General features: G+C 42.2%; 1 protein-coding gene and 1 long non-coding RNA gene across 4 annotated transcripts in view; both read left to right on the forward strand.

The window, feature by feature from the left end:
- Window positions 1-20,247, forward strand: part of PDZRN3 (PDZ domain containing ring finger 3) — a 234,540-nt gene that overhangs the window by 84,887 nt on the left and 129,406 nt on the right. The gene's annotated exons all lie outside the window — the stretch shown is intronic.
- The window catches only part of LOC138918204 (uncharacterized), an 86,331-nt gene that overhangs the window by 39,271 nt on the left and 26,813 nt on the right, over window positions 1-20,247 (forward strand). The window contains exon 1 of the long non-coding RNA XR_011427234.1: window positions 1-20,083. This exon is cut by the window's left edge and continues 39,271 nt beyond it. This is a non-coding gene — a long non-coding RNA (uncharacterized lncRNA). The remainder of the gene's footprint in view (window positions 20,084-20,247) is intronic.

Here is a 20,247-nt window from a genome sequence, read left to right on the forward strand (position 1 = left end):
CCCAGGTATTTTGAGCAGTCTAAAGTATTCGCCTTTTGTCCATTTTGTATTTTTTTGGATGTAGTTAAAGTTCTATAAAACTTTATTAAAACTTGGTGTTCGTAAGCTTTTCAGCAGTAGCTAACAGGATGGTTCCCAGTGCGATCCTCTCTCCTCCCTAGGGTTCTTAGGCTCTCTGATCCTCAGATTGTGACCTTACTGAGGCAGAAATTGCTGTTACCACCACCTCTTAAGGTGTTAATGAAAGGGGTCCTGACGGCACAAGAGATAAGCAGGTGCCTATTCCACATCAGCTCTGGGGTGAGCGGCCTCAGCCCACCTGCCTCCACGCCCTGTCATCAACACCAGGGGCTGGACACCCAGTAGGCTCAGTAGAAGTTAGCAGTTATTTTTATGATTGCTATTAAGTGCCAGTGAAGGTAGGCATGCTGTAAAATGAACAGGATGATCTAAGTGGAGTTTTTCTTCAACTTTTTCCCTTGCAAAGCATTTTTGCCATTTTATTGTGATTTGTATATATATTTGTAAGTATTGGAAGTGGGAATACAGCTGTGGAGATTTTAATGGAAAGGTACAGTATTGAGTTCAGTTTTCATATCACATCTCACACAGCTTCTGAAATCTGTGAAGAAACCTGCGGCAGGTCAATGCCTAGCGATAATAAACTCCCCAGAAAATGTTGTTATTAACGGTAACTCCAATAGATATGTCCTTCCTTCTCAAAATAAAATAAATAAAATGATTCTATAGTATTTTTTGTACATTCTTTCCAAATACCAAGGCATCTCATTGACTCAGTCTTTTCAGGACAAAATCCAGATAACACAGACTCAGGGTAGTTAGTGGAAAAAATTCAGTAAAATCGAGTATCTTAGCACCAGAGAGTGATGGTACTTCTGAGTGTTTGTCTCTCTGAGGTAACCCTTGGCGTTTACAATTCAAATATACACAACAGTTTAAGATGCACTGTTAAGGGGCTGGCCCCGTGGCCGAGTGGTTGAGTTCACGCGCTCCGCTGCAGGTGGACCAGTGTTTCGTTGGTTCGAATCCTGGGCGCGGACATGGCACTGCTCATCAAACCACGCTGAGGCAGTGTCCCACATGCCACAACTAGAAGGACCCACAACGAAGAATATACAACTATGTACCGGGGGGCTTTGGGGGAGAAAAATGAAAAAAATAAAATCTTAAAAAAAAAAAGATGCACTGTTAAGTGAAAAGAGCAAGTTTTAGAACATTGTGTGTGATGTGGTCTCATCTGTGTAAAGCCACAACACCACACATGGGGTAGATTGTGCAGAGGATGATTTGAAGAAGCCCACGGTCAACGGCAGGTGGGGGCGGAGTTGAGTGAGCAGAGGGAACCTTAGTTTGTTATCAAGCTTTATTCTTAACTTTATTAATAAACATGTACTTATTTTGATAACAACGGAAGGTACTGAACCTGAGTTAGGCAGGTGAATGCTCTTTCCTTTCAGCATGCTTGTGGGTCGTCCGGCAGTTTTAACAGGCTGTTTTAGATGTTCGAGCATCAGATATCCTGTGTTCGAGCCCCAAGGATTGACTGGGCTGAGCCCACCCCCTACAGGGAACTGCATTTTTCAGTTAAGTAGTTGGTCTGGTTTTATAAGATATGCCTGTGGGGTCTGTCAGTGCTAGCTGCCCTGAGAGCTCTCCCTGGAAATAACTGTGGAAGAGGTGAAGGCCTGAAGGAAATACTGAATCCTTTGTCTGTTAGAAATGCCTCCATATTTAAGTCTGAGTTAACGGCCAAATAGCATTTGTGAGCTTGCGAGAATAAAGTTGGGGCCTGGATGCGATGCCTTTCTTGTTGTCAATGCAAGACTCCGTCCTGCCTAGTGTGTGTAAGAGGGAACGCCTCGTCTCATGCCGCCCCCTCTCCCTGCAGGAGCCACCCTTTCAGTTCTGGGGAGGAGATGGACCAGTTAAATGTGGAGAAAGCAGTTCTGCTGACTCCTGGAAGATGCCGTAGGCTGGGGCCCTGCCCCCCAGGGCTGGCCTCTCAAATGCAGGGCTCTGGACTTGCTGGCTGGCCGGAATTGGATCCTGGGACCCCTCTAGGCTCTGGATGCTGTTTGTCATAGCAAACCACTGCTGGAGATGCTTGGAAATGGAAAGCATGTCTGAGCCCTGGGAGATTCTCTCGCGATGTCTTCTTTACCTTCTTAAAGGTGTCCATGAATATGAGCTGTGCGTATTTGCATTTATACAGGTAAAATGTGAGTCCCCAAATAGCACTTGGAGTGGCCAGAAGTGCCAGCTACTTGTAGTGCACGTAGCAGGAGTGTGCCATTCACTTGGGCCAACTACAGTTTTGGAAGTGATGTGAGTATTGGGCGTTCGTGAGGTACCAGTTTTGATGACATTCCCTATAATCGTATGACGCTAATATGTGTGTGTTTTTTCATACAGTGATGATCAGCAAGCAGGTTGTAGGATGCCCTTTGATTGTGCCTTGAGCCACGTGATTGACTTGTTTAGATTTAACTTATAAATCTGGTAGGAAAAGATCGGTTGCTGAGATCCACTGATACAGTGTGGTCAGGCTGGGATCGAAACGCAGGCGGTGTGATGGTGGGGTCATCGCTCTTAGCAACACAAACACACCAGTGTGTTCCTGCCCGGGTGCTAGTGACTCGCTGCTTTCTGGTCATCCAGAGACCTGTAAAAGATTTCTGCTGATTTCCCTTTTGCTTTACATTTCTCTGTCCATAATTATTTAATGATGTCTTCAAAGTGGGAACTTCAGTGTGTGCTTTTATCCCCAGGTCATTTATAAAACTTTGAAGACCTGTCCCAACACTGACCCCATGGTTAATAGTTCCCTCTCCAGAGTAACTGCAGATTATTCTTATCTTCTGTTTGTTTTCCTCACAAATTTAGTTTCTGATGACATCTCTTTCATCAGTAGCTCCGGGTCTAGGATATTTCCAAAGGGTTTTTGGAAACTAGTTACTCAGATACTCCTGTGTTAGGGTACCCTTCTGCTGAAAATATGTCAAGCACCCAAATGTGTCCAGCATTTACAAAACCTTAGATGGTATCAGAAAGTTGGGAGATGAAAATAAAAGATGTCGTCCCTGCACTCATGACCTATGAAACACATGAAAGTAAACACCACAGTGTAAAATACTCAGTATTTGAAATGGCAAAATTAGCCACTTAAGAGAAATTAGTGTGGGTTTGGGGACACCTGGAGAGACTTTCTGGTAACAATGAGAGATTTCTATGTGGTTATTAGGTCAAAATCTCAATATAAGTCCAATATGTGTGCATCATATATATGATATATAATCATGAAAATATATATATTTCCTACTATACTATATATGTGTGTGTGTGTATATATATATATATATATATACACACATATATAGTAGAAAAAAGACTAAAGTAGCAGGGTGCCAGCCCAGTTGCAGGAGCACATGTGGCGATTCAGAGCTTGAGTCTTGAGCCAGAACACCTAGATCTTCCTTTTACTGGCTATCGGACCATGTAACTAAAATTTACTTAACCTGTCTCTGCCTCAGTTTCCTCATTTGTAAAAAGGAGATAATTCTTGTACGGAACTCATAGGCTTAGGTAGATTAAATGAATTGATCTACATAAAGAATTTAGATCACTGTCTGAGCTACAGTGAATGCTCAATAAATACTGGCTGTATTGGGTGTATCAGAATGGTGAGATTGTGGAAGTTATATTTTGTTCTTCATAGTCTTAAGTTTTTCCATATTTTCTGCAATGGACATGTGTGCCTCTGGTAGTCAGAAGAAAAATATTTTTAAAGTAGGGTCTCTTAGTAGGGTTTTCAATATATGTATACCACAGGTGAGTCATACTTAGATGACTGAACAGCCATTTAGAGCATATTTTCATGAGGTTAGGCAACATTTTTTGCTGACATTCAACTCAAATTCCTTATGAACCTCCATAAAAGGAATTATCAGTTTCACACAAGTTCCCAGAACCTCTTTTGTCCTCAAGAAGTTTTAGTGTATGCTAGGATAGACTGTTTCATTCTCTGTATCACTTGTAATGGGATAGTCTGTTTTAAGAATTGGATAAACAGGCATCTCAGTCAATAATTTTAAGTAGCTGCCATTGTTTCCAGAAAATAAATGTAGCTTTTGTACCTCCTTAGAGTAAATTTCACCAAGTTGTCGTCTCCAATCATTTATTATACTTTTGTGCTTTATCATTTTATAAAATACATATACCAAATTATAGGACAATTCCCTCATTTCTCCAATTAGAAAATTCAAAAACAAGTCCTGTTTTGTTTCATTTTGGGAGGGGCCAACCTCAACATGTAAGATTTTATAGATGCAGATGAAATAGTCAAATGTCCACTCATAAAAGTTTTCAGCTGTATATATTTAAGATCTCAGATAAATCACACATAAAATAATATGCTGAATTAGAAATACTGGCCTTTTTACTGAAACAATTTTATTAAAACTTCACTTGCATATTTAATAACCGTGTCTTTGTCATTTCATGAGAACTACTTTTTTTCATCCAGCAGTTTTTCAGAGCACACCATCCTCACTTTTCTCTAAGTCATTAGAGGCATGACACTTCTCAAATCATTTATGTCACAGGAAGTTTCATCCCAAGCCATAAATCCTCAGCCATGCAGCATTTCAACATTTTTTCCCATTCATTCTATCAAAGTCTATTTGTGCTCTTCAAAGTTAACCATTTATTGACTGCTTTCAAAATTAATCTTTAAAAGACTTATTTCCAGTGACATCTGACACTTGGAATTATATAGCTATCCTCGCCAGGAATAAATAATCTCTGTCAGTTTTTTCCCCTTGGTTTCGGTTATCTATTGCTGTGTACCAAACCGTCTCCAAATTTGTTGCTTAAAACAACAATGATTTATAATTCCTCATGATTCTGTAGATTATGTGGGCTGTTCTTCCATTGTCTCACTTGGATTCATTTATGTGACAGCTGAGATGGCTGGGTTGTCCCAGATGACCCCACTCACGTGTCTGGCAGTTGGTGTTGGATGTTGGTTGGGCCAACATAGTATAGTCTTTCCTGCTCAAGGAGGCTGATGCAGGCTTGATATGGCAGTCTCAGAGCATCAAGAGTGAAAAGTAGAAGGCACAGGGTCCTTGAGATGTCAGTCAGAAGTCACCCAATGTCACTTCCCCCACATTCTATTGGTCAAAGTTAGTTACAAGACCAGCCAGATTTGAGGTGAGGAAATAGATTCTACGTCTTCATTAGAAGAGAAGCAGAGAATTTGTGGCCATTTTTAACCCACCACAACCTCATTTTTAACTGATTCTCTCTAGTGACTTCTATAGGCATCTCAAACTTCACTTGATTAAAAATGATTCAAGCTAATGTATCTTCCCCAAACAATATTTTGTGGTTCAAAACTAAGTAAGGAAGAAAGTGACTTGTAATATGCAAATATGTTTAAAGACTCAAACGTGAAGGGACTGCCTAGTCTGAGGAATAATTTCCTTACATTATATTTTAGTAAATGTGGTAATGTCAGTGAAGCTGACCTTTGGAGAAACACAAGTCTGTTGTCAGTCAGCCTTGAAGGACTGAGTGGGACAGATTTAATGAAGTGGTGGTGCTTCTAATAAAGGCAATGGGGAGTAGGGGGACAAAGCTGTATACTGTTATTGTCAAAGCCCATAGGGCTATGTTACAAAAATAACATTTCTTTGGGAATATGCTTATTTGAAAGCAGTTTGGCTAGCGTGTGCCTTTGCATAAGCAATTAGATTAAGGAACTTCTGAGACACCTTAAGAAACGTAATGGGTCCCCCAGAGGAGGAGTGCCATCCTATCTCCGTGATTAGCAAACGTCCATCTGCATCTGTTGGGCTGCCATGAGGCCTTAATTACCAGGTCTTAAGAGTTTGCCTTTACCTACATCGTTGTGTAAGATTAAAACCAGATGAAAAATCACATGTTCTATGCAGGAGAAAAATGGATGCAAAACAAGGCTTGCAAAATTCTCAAGTGTTTTATATTGCTGAAGGTTAACAGCACTGCCTCACGTGAGGAAAGACCAGGAAGCTACTCCAAATGAGTGGTAGCGTCAAGAAACCACAAGAGAAAGGGCTCGACGTCATAAGTACATTTTTAAAATGCACAATACACAGTGTAAAAGTCAGCTTGCAATTTTTGAATTATGTTTCCTATAAAACTACATCAGGTAAATACATGTAATTGGAGTCCCTGGTGTTCTGGCTAAGCTCATTTTGAAGACCTTCAAAAAACTAGATTACTTTTTTTGGGAGTATTATTTTGATTTGAAAAGGCTCTTCTTTGCCAGTGAGATGAAGTACAGTATTTACGGAAAAGGAGACAGCCGCATTGTGCTTGAAGTGTATGTAATGCGTGCATGTTCTGTGCAAGGAAATTATGTCTCTGCTTTTCATTCAGAAGCAATTAGAGGATGTCTTTTGTGGCCGCTGGAAAACAGATGCAAGACTCCTGGAAGTCTGAAGTGCAAAGCGAGGGTGGAAAATTAAAGTAGAATGCATCATTGCAGATCCTAAATCTTCAGGTAACGGCCCAGGCCTTGGACAAGTGAACACAGTTTATGCATCTCCTGTTAAACATTCTTCATGGATTCTATGACCATCCCCACTCAAGATTTGATAGAGCATTAAGGAGTCATTTTGGTCCAGAAGTCCCTTAGAACAGGAAATTGAGTGCTGATATTGAACGTGACTTGAGACAAAGTTTCCTTAAAACAATATCCATAATTTAGAGACTGGAAGGAGGGTCCTGGGTCTAGAATGCCACATGTGTTCTTCAGCTGTTCCTGTCCTTAGATCCCCCATGGTGGTGGGTCTCTACTCAAGGAGAACGTGAACTAAAAGCCTTCTGTCATCTCTTAGAGAAGAGAATAGTTGAATCTTGGTTGGAAGATAGTAGTCAGAAGATAATAGTTGGTTCATTCTTTAACTAGTATTGTCCAGATTCCAAAGTGATCCAGAGAAGATGGAAAGTCAGGACTATCACCTGGGTTTGTTGATGCCAAGAATCAACACGTTTCCAAATATGAGACTGTTCAGCATTGTAGGTTTAAGCCATTTGGTTGATTAAAGTGAATTTATCACTGTATGAGAGTAGGCTAACTGTTGTAACAAACATCCCCAAAACTTCAGAGGCTTAACACAATATATATTTACTGTTCAAGTCAAGGGCCAGATGTGGTTCAGCAAGGGCTGGGGGCTGGGTTCTTTATAGCCATTCAAGGACCCAGGCTTCTCCCATCTTGGACCCACCTTCTCCAGGATTCCTGAATCTCTCCACTTGGAAAGCAAGTGAGGATCGAGCCACAGGGGAGGTTTCTATGGGCTAGGCTTGGAAGTGATGCGTGCACATCACTTCTGCTCACCTTCTGTTGGCCGGAACTCTGTTACATGACCTCAGTTAACTAAGCAGAGGCTGAAAGGAGTGGAGAGATGAGAGCACAGCAGTATCTGTGAGCACTGGCCGTCTAGAACCTCGCTTTTCTGTTGAGGACCAGGGGGAGAGTAATTGCACCTGGGACTCTCAGATGTGTACCAGTCTTAGCATCAATGATAGGAGGCCTCTGCAATGGCCCTGGGATGGTAGGTAATGAAAATGATTCTTGCAATACAGGAGAAATTCTCTATAAGCATAAGGTGTTCCCTGGAGCAATCAAGACCCCCATTTGCACTAACCCCACCACCCAGCAGAAGTAGGGCCCCTTGGTTGTATTTCTCTCTGGGTCCATTCCCTCTCTTGTCTCTGATGCTATGGTTCTTGAGTGTGGAAGACATGTTCTCCTTGTGTAGAAACCTGTCACCCCAGGAAATTTAAGGACAGAGACAGCTGAAGAACATGTGTGGCATTCTAGACACAGGGCCCTCCTTCCAGTGTCTAAATTATGGATATTGGTTTAAAGAAATCTTTGTCTCTTAAAATAAGTTCTCAATGCTCAGGATTAGAAGCAGCTGGAAATCTTTGCGAAGGGGCAGAGGTTTCAGATGTGCGTCTGAGTGTTTTTTCCGGTGAGCACGACAGATGCTCTGAAATGACACACATACCTGTCATGCCAGCAAAGCCACATCCTCAGGGTGTCTGCCTGGCAGAAGCGATGCCTGGGCTGTCTGGGCAGTCTCTGGACCACCGCACAGTTCACTGCTGGGGATACTATCGTGGGAACCTTTCCTCCATTTCCATACAGTTACCCCTTCTTGCAGAGAAGCTGAAAGGCCTCGAGGAGAATTTGATAGGGAGCCCTGAATCTTGAGATCTAATTCATCCGTTTGATGGAAACTTTCAACATCTCTGGGATGCATACTTGGTGCCTGCGAGTCTCTAGGGATAGCAGATGCCATGATCTGTCAGAAATGGCTCACTGTGGAGTGTGGTGGCACAGACATTTGTATTGATTACCATGAGCAAAAGTTGTGGCCCAAAGGAGGAAATTACAGTAATATTCCTTGGGGTTTTTTTGAATCAAGTTAGCATCAAAAAAAGATCCTGGCTTTTATATCTCAGTCACATTTATTAAATTCTGTGTGTGTGTATGTGTCTGTGTTTAAGGGAGTCTGTCTAGATCATATCATATTTTCCTCCTATATTGATGTTACATAATATGTAATTATGGAGAAACCCCAAATTCATATCCTTGTAAATTCTCCTTTTACCTGCAATTAAATCCTAAGCTGAGTTACTTCAGGGCACAGCTGGAGTCTGCTCTGCTTGTTTGTGCAGTGTCGCTCACATGTGGGTGCATAATAAATACTATTCCATAATCACCTTCAAGGTGTCCATTATGTGCGAGGTCTACACCGTACGTAACAACAGACAACGAGAACGACGGTTTAGGAAATGCAGGTAATAAGTGTGCAATTACTCTAATTATGGACCTACATGGAACTGGATTTGTTTTCATGTTGCTGTCTGCCCATGTGAATTGTCAGGTGAAACTTTCCTAAGATATTCTTTCCACAGAAAGACGGGTCTGTGGATGTGTGTCTGTTTTTATTTTTCCTAGGGCCTTCGCTTTCATTTCAGACTTCTTTTCATCATCAAGAGTGGGATTACAAGGACAGATAGTCTGTGACTTGGCCAAAATATGTTAGCCTTTGCTATTCCTGGGCGCGTGCATGACTGATGCCACAGTTGGTCTCTATTCAGGTGTCGAGAGAGGAAGCCCTGGTTGCTGTTCAGGCATTACTGAGTCATTACTTACTTGTCTTAATAATGGATTGGAGTGTGAGGAGATGAACGATCACCACAAAATGATTCTCAGTGTATCATTGCACTGAAGCTAAGTTCCGCTGCAGTAACAGCTTTTGAACATCTCAGCGGCTTGCCGCAAAATAGTTTATTTCTTGTTCCTGTTGGTCAGCAGCAGCTCTGTTCCATGTCGTCAGAGCTCAGGCTGAAGGAGCAGCCCCCTACCTGGGACATGGCTGGTCACAAGGGAGAAGGAAAAGTCAAGGTGGCAGAACCACATGACGGTCCTTAATCGGCTCAGAAGGGGCACGGTCCCTCCTAGTCACGTTTCATCAGTAAGTGACATGATCAAGTCTGACATCACCAGACAGGGGAGTATAATCCTCCCACAGGAAAGAGCAGCAAACATCCTGGGCAGTGTTACATCCTGCTGTACTCGGCAAGGCAAAATTGATCTTCTCAGCGCTGCCTTTGTCAACTGGAAGTGTTTTATATTGGCCAGTGGAGACTGGATGACGTACTATTGGAAAGACAGAAGTGGAACCCTCACTCTTTTCTGATCCTCGCTGCCATAAAGGTGGTCAAGAATCTTCAGTGTCAAAAGATATTATCTACAAGATGTGAGGAGAAGAAGGGCGAATCTCTAAAAAGTGTGGCAAAATGTGAGCTTACGAGGGCTGGCCTGGTGGTGTAGTGGTTAAGTTTGCATGTTCTGCTTCGGCAGCCCAAGGTTGGCAGGTTCAGATCCCAGGCACAGACCTACACATCGCTCATCAAGCCATGCTGTGGTGGCATCCCACATAGAAAATAGAGGAAGATTGGCACAGATGTTAGCTCAGGGGCAATCTTCCTCAAGGAAAAAAAAAAGTGAGCTTATGAGAGAAGTGGGCTGCCCGGGTGAGGCCTAGGGGCTCCTGCTTCGAGGTTCACAGACTCCTTGTAAATCTTGACCTTTGATTTTCTGAACCTCCTGAGATCTGGTCATTGTTTATTCTTGGTTCCCATAAACTTTCCTCTCCAAAAACATCCCATCCCATGAGGCGACAGGAATGAGTCTGCTCCTTTCGCCAGCACTCTTTTTTAAGAGTTAAAATAATAAAATTAACACATAAAAGATGAGATTAACTAGCTGCAGAATTTACCTCCAAAGATGTGGAGATATCCTAATCCAAAAAAAGGAGAAACGGAACTTCAACCTCCGCTGGAGTTGTGACTGAACTTGGAGGAATACTGCCACCTCAGCTGTGGATTAGCATAGCTGCAGAGTAAACTAAGATGAGTCGTTCATTCACATCTGGATTCATTCGTTCCTATATGCCAGGTGTTGTTGTAGGTATTGGGGGCTGGGGGGAGACTAGGACAAACAGGAGCCCTGCTTCTGAGGCATTTTCATTCTCGTGGGTGTGATTGTTAATGATCTACCATTGTTCACTTGTATATTAATTAGTTTACTCAAAAGATATCTATTGATTAATTATTAGGTACTGGAGACTCAGCAGTGAACAGAACAAGCAAAGATCCAGCCCTCGTGCACCTGCCATTCTAATGAGGGGGGTTAAATTGAATATAAACTAATTAATCAATATACAGGACTTCAGGTGGGAATAAGTGCTATGATAAAGAATAAAGGGCAGCTGGGGTGGGGGGTTTGGTGGGTGAGGGGCTGGGGGTGGGCATTGAATATGCTATTTGGCATAGGGCTGTCAGGTTAGGGCTCATTGAAGAGGTGGCATGGAAGCAGAGACTTGAGGAAATGAAGGTAAGATTTGGTGAAAATATTCCAGAGTGAGGGAACAGAGTAGAAGTAGAGAGTGGAACACCATCCATAGCTGATTGCTTTGGGTATCTCCATCCTGGGTTTCTTACTTTGTATATTACACCTTGGTAAGACCTTCCCTGTTTTAATGCAAAGGCAGCTGATGACTTTGACCAAGATAGTGGTGGTTACTCTGGATGTTTGGTGGATATTCTGTCTGCTGTGAATTGTCACCTAGATAATTCCAAGAGGCCGCTTCTGTTATAAAGCATAAAGTATGCATGAATGCAGCCCCACATGATTCCAGGCTGTTTTTTAAAAATAAAAAATTACCCTTTGAGTTCATAATAGACCATAGAGAGATGTTTTCTCAATTTATCTTTTTGCATTTGGACTTGGAAATTAGTAATGCATTGATATGCAGTTAAAAACTCCTTTAGTTGTGCAGCTCTATGCATAATTTGAGTTTTTTCTTGAAAATGGTTAGAATAGAGGGTGGAGGTAGAAGTTTTGTGGGGAAGTTGAATCCTTCACAATGGCTCTATTGTCAAGTGAAATTAAAGCAAGTAAAAATTGCAACTGATCTGTGCACTAATTTTGGATTCTGCTGCTTTTGCTTTAATTTTTGCCAAAAATAAGCATTAAGAAATATGGAAACTTGATTATGTTAACTTAATTAAGAAAGAGTGCTGGATGAGATTATTGGACTTTTGTAAAATACTTCATTTCTGACCCATTTGATGTTGACCCTTTTTCTCTCTTTGATGTTGAAATAGTAAGATTAAAATCAACTTGGGAAATGTGAAACCTATAGACATAAAGAAGATTCATTGAGTAAAGCATTCTAAAAAATTTTTCTGGTTTAACTTTTTAAACATTGTTATTATTAAGAGCAGTTTTGCTTGCAAATGAAGTTAGTGGCCAGATTTCTGTCTTCTTCTGACCATGGCACGCCGGCCAGCAATCATTACTCTGAAGGACTGAATCATAAAATTGAAGCGTGGTTGAATACGGTATTATTCCTCATTTATTAGATGACCACGTTGGATCACTGACCCCCAAAACAAGAGGCTTGGCAGTGTATACCCAGCAAATAACAGAGATCCATAATGCCACCTCAGTTGTTTCTCCAGGACCTACTAAGCCTCTTCTGCAAAGTCTGCTTTGTTCTGTATTTATTGTTATTTCCAGGTGCAAGTCTTGTGGTTTAGTGGAAAGCTGGTGGAGCTTAAAGTCATGCAGACTCAAGTCAAAATCCTGCTACTGCCTGGCTGTCAAAATTTAGACAAGGTGTTAACTTTCCTAAGAGCCTTTCTTCATCTCTTCAGCCAGGGTAATGATATTACAGTCAGTTTGTAATGAGGATCAAAATGAGATGACATAGGGAAAGCAGGTAGCACAGTGCCTGACACACAGTAGCTGCTCATTATTTGTTATTCCTTTGCAAATGCTGTAGAGATAGAAATTATTACTATTTTCTGAACTTTTTTGGGAATCTTCTCTACAATTGGCAGCTTGAAGGCCGGACGTGGTGAAGAGAAGTGTTTGATTGAACTACCACTGTATTGAAAAATGTTTGGAATTTGTTGCTGATGTTTAAAAATCAAGAGATCTTTGCAGAGAAGTCTAGATTCCTGACTTTGTTGGAAAGTTGAGGCTTCTGGCAACACTGCACTTCCCCCGCTCTTCCCCACATGGTCAGCAATCAGCAGAGCTGAGAAGTGGTGGCTTCCCTTAGGTAGAATGTGTGCATTGACCTCGCTTTCCTTCTTCATGTCCCTGCCTGCTTCCTGAGGGTACCCATAGTGTTAGCAACTCCCAGTCTAGACATTAGGCTGATTGGACTCAATGAGTGAATGTGTATGTTTTTGTGTGTGGCATTGGGAATTTGGGAGGCTACTTAGGGCCTTGAGATACGTTTGGCTCTGGCAGGGAAGGTAGTCCCTTGCATACCCCTGACTGAAGAAGAAGCACCTGCTTCTTTCCAAGGAGGCTATCTGTTTGATTGAGAATACAGCTTTGGCAGCAACTAATTACAAATAGCATCTGGAAAGGGGATTGGGACATTAGTTCAGGCAGGAAGATCAGCCTGTACGACCAGCCATTGAGTGGGGTTATAGATACACACCTAAGTCACTCTCAAGTATAACACAGACAAACATGGTAGTGGTAGAGATTATGAATGGGGTGGGGGGAATTATAGCAACAACGTTCATAGACTAGGGCACGTGGCTTACAACGGAGAAGCCAGGGAACAAGGCAAGATTCAGCTGATCTAAAACAAACAGGATAGTTCATTACCAAACACATTTTGAGACAGATCAGCACTCTTGATCAGGTTAACATAATTAAAAATTATAGTCCAGTAATAAACTTTTGCATTTCCATGGTTTTCTTCTCTTCAAAGCTTTATCCTTTATCTGATCTTCATCACAACCTGCCAAGCTTGTCACAAAAAGCAACAGAAAAGTTGTCAATTGATGCACTGGTCTAGTCAATGAATTAGTGACATCTCTTCCCTATAATGCTGAAGTTTTGATTGATTACATTTTGAGGTACATAAGAAATTAAGACAAACCAAAGATTTCCCTGATTTTCTCCCTGAAAAATCAATTCAAGACTTCTTGCTTAAATTCACTTTAAAAAAAAAAGAAGAGATTTGATCTGTATTGTTCTCACTACAGTTTGAGGCTAGATTCTGCTTTGAGTGACATGTACAATTTTGTAAGCCATTTGGCTCTTATATCTGGCCCAGATTTAGCATAACTTTATGCGGGGCTTTTTACAAGATCACTTTGATGATTATTTTGATTTCTTTTTTAATTCTCAAGGAACCAAGAATTACCTCGGTTTTCATAAAGATGTGACTATGTTGGCATTGATCTTGAGGTTATTCATGTTTATAACTAGCTCTCAACTAGCGTCCATTTCTGTGAAGGATTTTATAGTGAACCAATACATAATCGTGGTTTTGTCATTTGCTAGTGGTCTTATATAACCACTTAATTTTTATTGCATAAGTATTAAGTCATAAAAAGTGTCTACACAGTGCTCAGTAAAAGAACCAGACCTCTCTAGACATCTTTGTGGTCATTGTTCCAGCATTCCAGAGGTACAGGCTGATAGGGAGTACACTTGAACAGAACCACTGTGGAAAGGCCAAAATTTGACCCCCGGGGTGTAAAGAAAAACTATGTTCTGTGGCTATGCATTAGGCTTTTGTAGTGGTTATCAGAAGTTTAAGGAATTATGGTTAAGGAATGAGGTAAGAAAGAAAATCAGGCTGCGGCTGCTGCTATGTTGATAGCTAACATTTACAGAGTGCTTACATGTGCCGGGCTCATTCTAAGGGCTCGCTGTTCATTAATTCACTTAATTTTCCCAACAGTCCTATGAGGAAAGTACTGGTACTCTCCCCTATTTACAGATGAGGAGCCTGAGGCATAGAAGGATGAAATGACTTGCCCGTTCAGTGACGTGGCAGAATTTGGACAACCCAGCCTGGCCAATGTTCTTAACTCCTGTGTCTCCTTTTAAGAGCAGCTGGAGAAAAACAAACACACAAAGCATTAATTTCACCTATTGCTTAATTCATTCCGTGGCCCAGACAGTTCTTAGACAGTAAAGCAATTCTTATCTTGCACGTCAGGAAATTCATGGAAACTTTCTCGTGTAGTGCATCAAATATTAACTGTTTTATGAAACTCTTCATAAAGCACGTTAGACTTTCCTGTTGTCTGAAAGAGCCTGTAGGAGGTAGGATGTGACTCTATTTAGGTGACTGTGAATCTCCAGGAAGGACAATGGCTGTCCTACTCTTCTGAAAGAGTTACAGAGTCTGACTCTTTCTTTTACTTTTTAGAGCCTCAAACTGTACTTTGGAGTTTTCAAATTTACAATTTTTTGTTTTGTGTTGTTTTTTCAGTCTTCTCTCAACTGATCGACTATTAGCTACTGATGGATTTTTAGTGCAAATGGCCCCCTGCCTTCATCTCTCTTCCCACTTCTGACTTTTAATCTGTTGAGAGGCAGGAAAGCAGGTGAACTGGCTTGCTAAAAGAAGAAAGTTGGGCTGGCCCTGTGGTGCAGTGGTTAAGTGCGCACATTCTGCTTTGGTGGCCCGGGGTTCACCAGTTTGGATCCCAGGTGCAGACATAGCACCGCTTGCCAAGCCATGCTGTGGTAGGCGTTCCACATATAAAGTAGAGGAAGATGGGTACAGATGTTAGCTCAGGGCCAGTCTTGCTCAGCAAAAAGAGGAGGATTGGCAGTAGATGTTAGCTCAGGGCTAATCTTCCTCAAAAAAAAAAAAAGGAAGTGATCACTAGAAAATAGCCTGGGTTCCTCAGGGAAAACTAAGCCAGGCCCCATTTCTTTCATTGCTTGCTTTTTCCTTTTCATACTCCTCCTCCTTCCTTTCCCTACCCCCCTTTTTTTTGAGAGAATTAATAAGTGAGTCCATCAAGATGATGTAGTTAGACCAGGCATTTCAAAAGAAGAGTTCTGATTTTCCCAGCCAATGCCTTGCCATCCCCTGTAGGACAAACTCTGTCCTACTGTTTCTGTATCTTTCTTTCCTGCTTCCCAGCCTTGCAGACAGTAGAGTCGGTATGTGCTGGCTTGAATTGGAAATGGACAATCACTGGTGCGCAGTGAGGCTGACCTAGCACTGGGGGTGGCAGTGCAGGTGTCCTCACAGTGTGACCAGGGGTGTAAACCAACAGAGGGGGTGGGGACTCAGTGTAGTGAAGAGCATGCCGCAGACACCAGAGGACACCTGTCTGCATCTCCGTCTCGGGGTGGGTCTGTGCCCTGGCCTCGGTTCAGTGTCATCTTCATGCCTTGGATGAGCACACTAACATGCCGATGGCGAGGGGCGGAGGCCACGGTCTGAACACCTCCAGTCTCCACCTCGCAGGCCCTGAACAGGGAGCTGGAGCTCTGAGCAGCCCCGCAGGCCTCGTTTTTGAGGTTTCTAAGTCCGTGTTTAGTAGGATAATGAAGGAAACCCAGCTTATGCAGAAACGCAATGGGTAACATTCTTTCCAGAAGAGGTGCTTAATTTTTACTTGGACTCATGGACCCCAGATCTAAAATCCTTACTCTGCAGCCCTAGCCGTGGGGACATAAGCCGAATCAGAAACCTCTGAAATGTTTTTCAGTATGTATCATTCTCATCACAGCTCTTTTGGTGAACATAGATTGATCAGCAAATTTTATCTCCTATGGGGTTAGACGTTACTTACAAGGTTTTAGCTGTTGTTTCAAAAAGGTCCTTGAGACTAAAAATATCCACGTTTCCTTGTTTCATGCCGTTTCACTGGCCTGTCAAGATGGTTCATTTTTTAGCATTTTTGTTTTGATCCTCGCTACACGGCCCTATTATGCCATGAATGTAATTAAGAATGCAGCCAGGAATAGAGTGAAGAATGGCATTTAATGTTTAAATTAGCAGAATTTGGAATCATCTCCCTTACTTCATAATTGCATATAAAAGATGCTCGGCTTTCTGAGTCATTTGTTTATTCTTGACAGTGTCCCCGAGAGCCTCTGCTCTTCCTTGGGCTGAAATTGGGCTGCATTGTCTTTTTGTGGCATTAATCTGCATCTAATAGAGTTCTACTGTGTATTTCATGACTTACCTAATCCTTATTGGAAATTGCTCGCCGCCTGCCCCTGTTGGCCGTTATTCCCATTGAAATGGTTTTCTCTACAGGGTAGTCTTCAAACTTCTTAGCAAGCTTCCGCTGACCTTCCGTCGGGAGGTCATTTAGTTTAAGCTTCCTGGCACAGTGGATAAAAGCAGGCCTGGGTGTTTGAAGGATTAACCAGCACGTTCTTAAACCAGCTGTTCCAGAATAGCTGTTTCTCAGGCAAGTCTAGGCCGGGGGGGAATCCAAGGCGACTGACCACATCAGTAATGAGGAACCATCTCCCCAGCGGCCTCTTTAGTCTGTGGTAGGTGGCCCTTGACCTCTGAGCCCCCTGCCCTTTGACCTTGACCGTCCTAGTCTTGAGTGTCAGCAAGAGTGATTTGTCCAGGTTTCCTGTGTGTGGACGTAAGCCGGTGGGCAGGAAGCCCTTCTGAATGGAGCCTTACTCGTCTGCCCATCACGTGACACGAGCTATTTCTCGTTTGTATTTTGCCCAATCCGAGTAAATAGGGGTTTACTTCCGTCATGTGGCTTTTAGGTCAAGTGGTCTTTGTGGGTGGCCTGGGACGTGACAGGAAATGTGATTGTTTAGGATACCCCTTGTCTTTCTTGCAGCAGTGATAGTCCCTGTTAACTCGAGTTCTAGTGAATGAATCTTTCTCATATTAGGAGTAGGAAAATTCTTTTAATAATTCATTGGGCCACTTCAGGTAGCTCCAAGAGAGACAGCCACTTTCCCTCAAGCGACTTTATTCCTGAGGCTGAGAATTCTAAGAATATCTTAGAATGTCTGATTTTTTTTCATGCCCTAGATTTAGGAATTGGAAGTGGCCAGGCTGGCAGTCAGATTCTAGTACTGATGGGATTTTTGATTCTTCATATTGTATCATAAGAGAATTTAGAAATTTTTAGGAAGAATGGCCTACCTAACATATATGTCTACTATAAATTCAAGGTTGTAAACTCAGCATTAAGAACAAGGCTGTAAACTCAGCATTCTAGCTGCCCTCTACTTTGAAAGCAAAATAGCTCCTTCTAATGGATTCTTAACCTTGAATTGATGAGATCCAGGATAAAGTGTAGCTCATGGCCTTACAACTCATTTACCGGTTCACGTCCTCTGGGAGGAGGAGGTGATGAGTAACAGGCGCTGCCCTTTTTTGAGCACCTACTTAATGCCAAGCCCTGTGCAGGCCCTTCTCCATATATTACCTCCTTTCATCCTTATCATCCCCATTTCACAGAACGTAAAACCTGAGGCTCAGAGGGTTTATGGGTCCGGACAGGAGAACATCCACATCCCACCATATTTGTAATCCAATAAACATTGTTTTGTGCCTGCAGCTTTGGTCTTACTCAACTCTGGTTTACTTTGGTTCTGATTGCTCTTGCCCTCAGCAGGCTGAGGTGAAGACTGCTCAGGAGAGATGTAGTAGAAATAACATCCTGAGGTTTTTGCTGGTGGGGCGGGAGCTCAGGAAATGGAAGTTTCTAGAGTGCTGTGAGACTTCAAGGAAGACACTGACAGTCTCTCCTGTTCCTTAACTGTGAAGTGGGTGTAGAAATATTTCATGGCTTCTTGCAAGAATACTCTGATATAATTATATTAAAGTGCATTGATTTAGTAAGTGTTTATTCAGTGCCTTTTAGTATGAGAACTGTGTATGGCACTAGGTATACAGTGGTGAATATTAATCCTGCTCATTTATGAAGTGCTTATTGTGTGCCAGGGGTCATTTTAAGTGCTTGACTTGCGTCATCACATTTGATTTTAACCATAGAAAACATGAAATAGGTACAGTTAACCCTCTCTCTATAAGAGGAAGAAACCACTGCCCAGAGAGGTTAAGTGACTTGCTGAGGTCACACAGCCAGTACATGCTGGAGCTGGGATTGGAAACCCAACCGTCACCTCTAAAACCTGCATTTTAACTATGACACCCTAATTTCTATGCTTCCCTGGCACAAAAGGTCCCTGCCCTCAGGAAGCTCGGAGTCCGCTGGGGAAAGGACAGAAATGAAACACACGCAAAGACCACACAGTCTGCTAGGCGCTCTGAAGGAGAAGAACGGGATGAGTTGAGAAGGACAAGCAGGGGGGAGCTAAGTGAGACTGGCGAATCTGGGAAGGCCTCCCTGAAGGGGTGACATTTAAGCTGAGATCTAGAAAATGAATTGCAGTCAGCCAGGTGGCAGTGGGGAGCAGAGTGCTCCAGCCGGGGGCCCGTCGCGAATAAGCCTCGAGCTGGGAAGAAGCTGGACACTGGGGGCGCAGAGAGAGTAGCTCTCAAAAGGAGCCCACATGGTTATTGATAAAAAATACTTTGAGCTTAAAATGTTCACACTCAGTTGAAGAGAGATTCTGCAGCTGCCTGTGTGGCTTTAGTGTTTTCTCTGTTTTATTATATATGTTCAAATTTATAAACATGACAGAGATGCAGCCTTTTCATGGCCACATTTCCCAGTCCCCTCCCCTTTCCCAAATGTGGGAAAACAGAAGGAAAGAGAAGTTTTGAAGTTCTGCCTCCAAATATTTCCTTAGTGGTCTTTTATGGGGCTCGGTTCCTTAGAACCTGACATGTGTTCATAAAACATGATGTTCCTCTGCCTTTATATACATTCTTTTTTTAAAAAAAAGATTTAACAGAGTCATAACTCTGAGCAAGGAGCCCTGACAAGAGCGTGCTAACTGTAAATGCATGAAATGGATGAATGCTAATTTATTTGCTCTGCTTTTAACAGAGCAACATCATGCAGACCACCCAAAAATTTCATGAAAAACCTTTCTGCTAGTACCTTACCCATATTTTGTTTCTGCCACAGAAGGCAACATTTGTTTTTTAAAAAGTTTATTGAAAATCACATGTCTCTTGTCCCTCTGTGATATGTTTCACCTCCTGAGACAACGCTGGCTGTTTTCCCAAAATGTAAACTAGGATTATGTTCCCTTTTAATTTGCATGCCTGGTTAATAATGTCACTAACCTTTGCTATTCCTTTATAAATCGAAATTAATTAAACTAGAGCTTGCCAGTGAAAACATACCCTTCTAAATATAGATTTCTGTTCTGTAGCCCTGTCCAGGCAAAAAGAAATCCCTTTTATTAGATATTGCTGATCTCACATCAAAGCAGCAAGAGAAGACCAAGTTCTCTTTCATTTTTAATAAAGAGGTCTTCTGATCTCCCAGGGCCACGCCTGACCATGCCGTGTCGAGCGCAGGCAGCCTGTGATGAGCGGCCCATGGAGGTCACAGCCTCCTTGCAGAGGTTACCGCCTTCTCTGAACTTGATGTGTTTGCAGGGCTAATTCGTTAATCAGAGAGGACTTGAAATCTCCCCATGATTTCCGTCAGGCTGCTCGCGGTAATGTACATCGCTGCAGTTTTTAAGCTTTTTTAAGAGACTGATTTTGAATATCTGTAGGAGAAAGCAGTTTTGTATTACAAGAAGGTAAAATATGTACATGCTCTACTTTTACTTAAATTAAATCTCCTTTTTTTTAAGGTCTGCCAACTAGGCTGTCTTCTAGTCCCCAAAAATCTTTGATACATTTATAACCTCGACTATCAGAGGGGCTGGTGGTATCTTGCCATGTCTTCCTTTTGCAGTATCAC

The sequence above is a fragment of the Equus caballus genome, chromosome 16 (genome assembly GCF_041296265.1).
Source record: "Equus caballus isolate H_3958 breed thoroughbred chromosome 16, TB-T2T, whole genome shotgun sequence".
Lineage (NCBI taxonomy): Eukaryota > Metazoa > Chordata > Mammalia > Perissodactyla > Equidae > Equus > Equus caballus.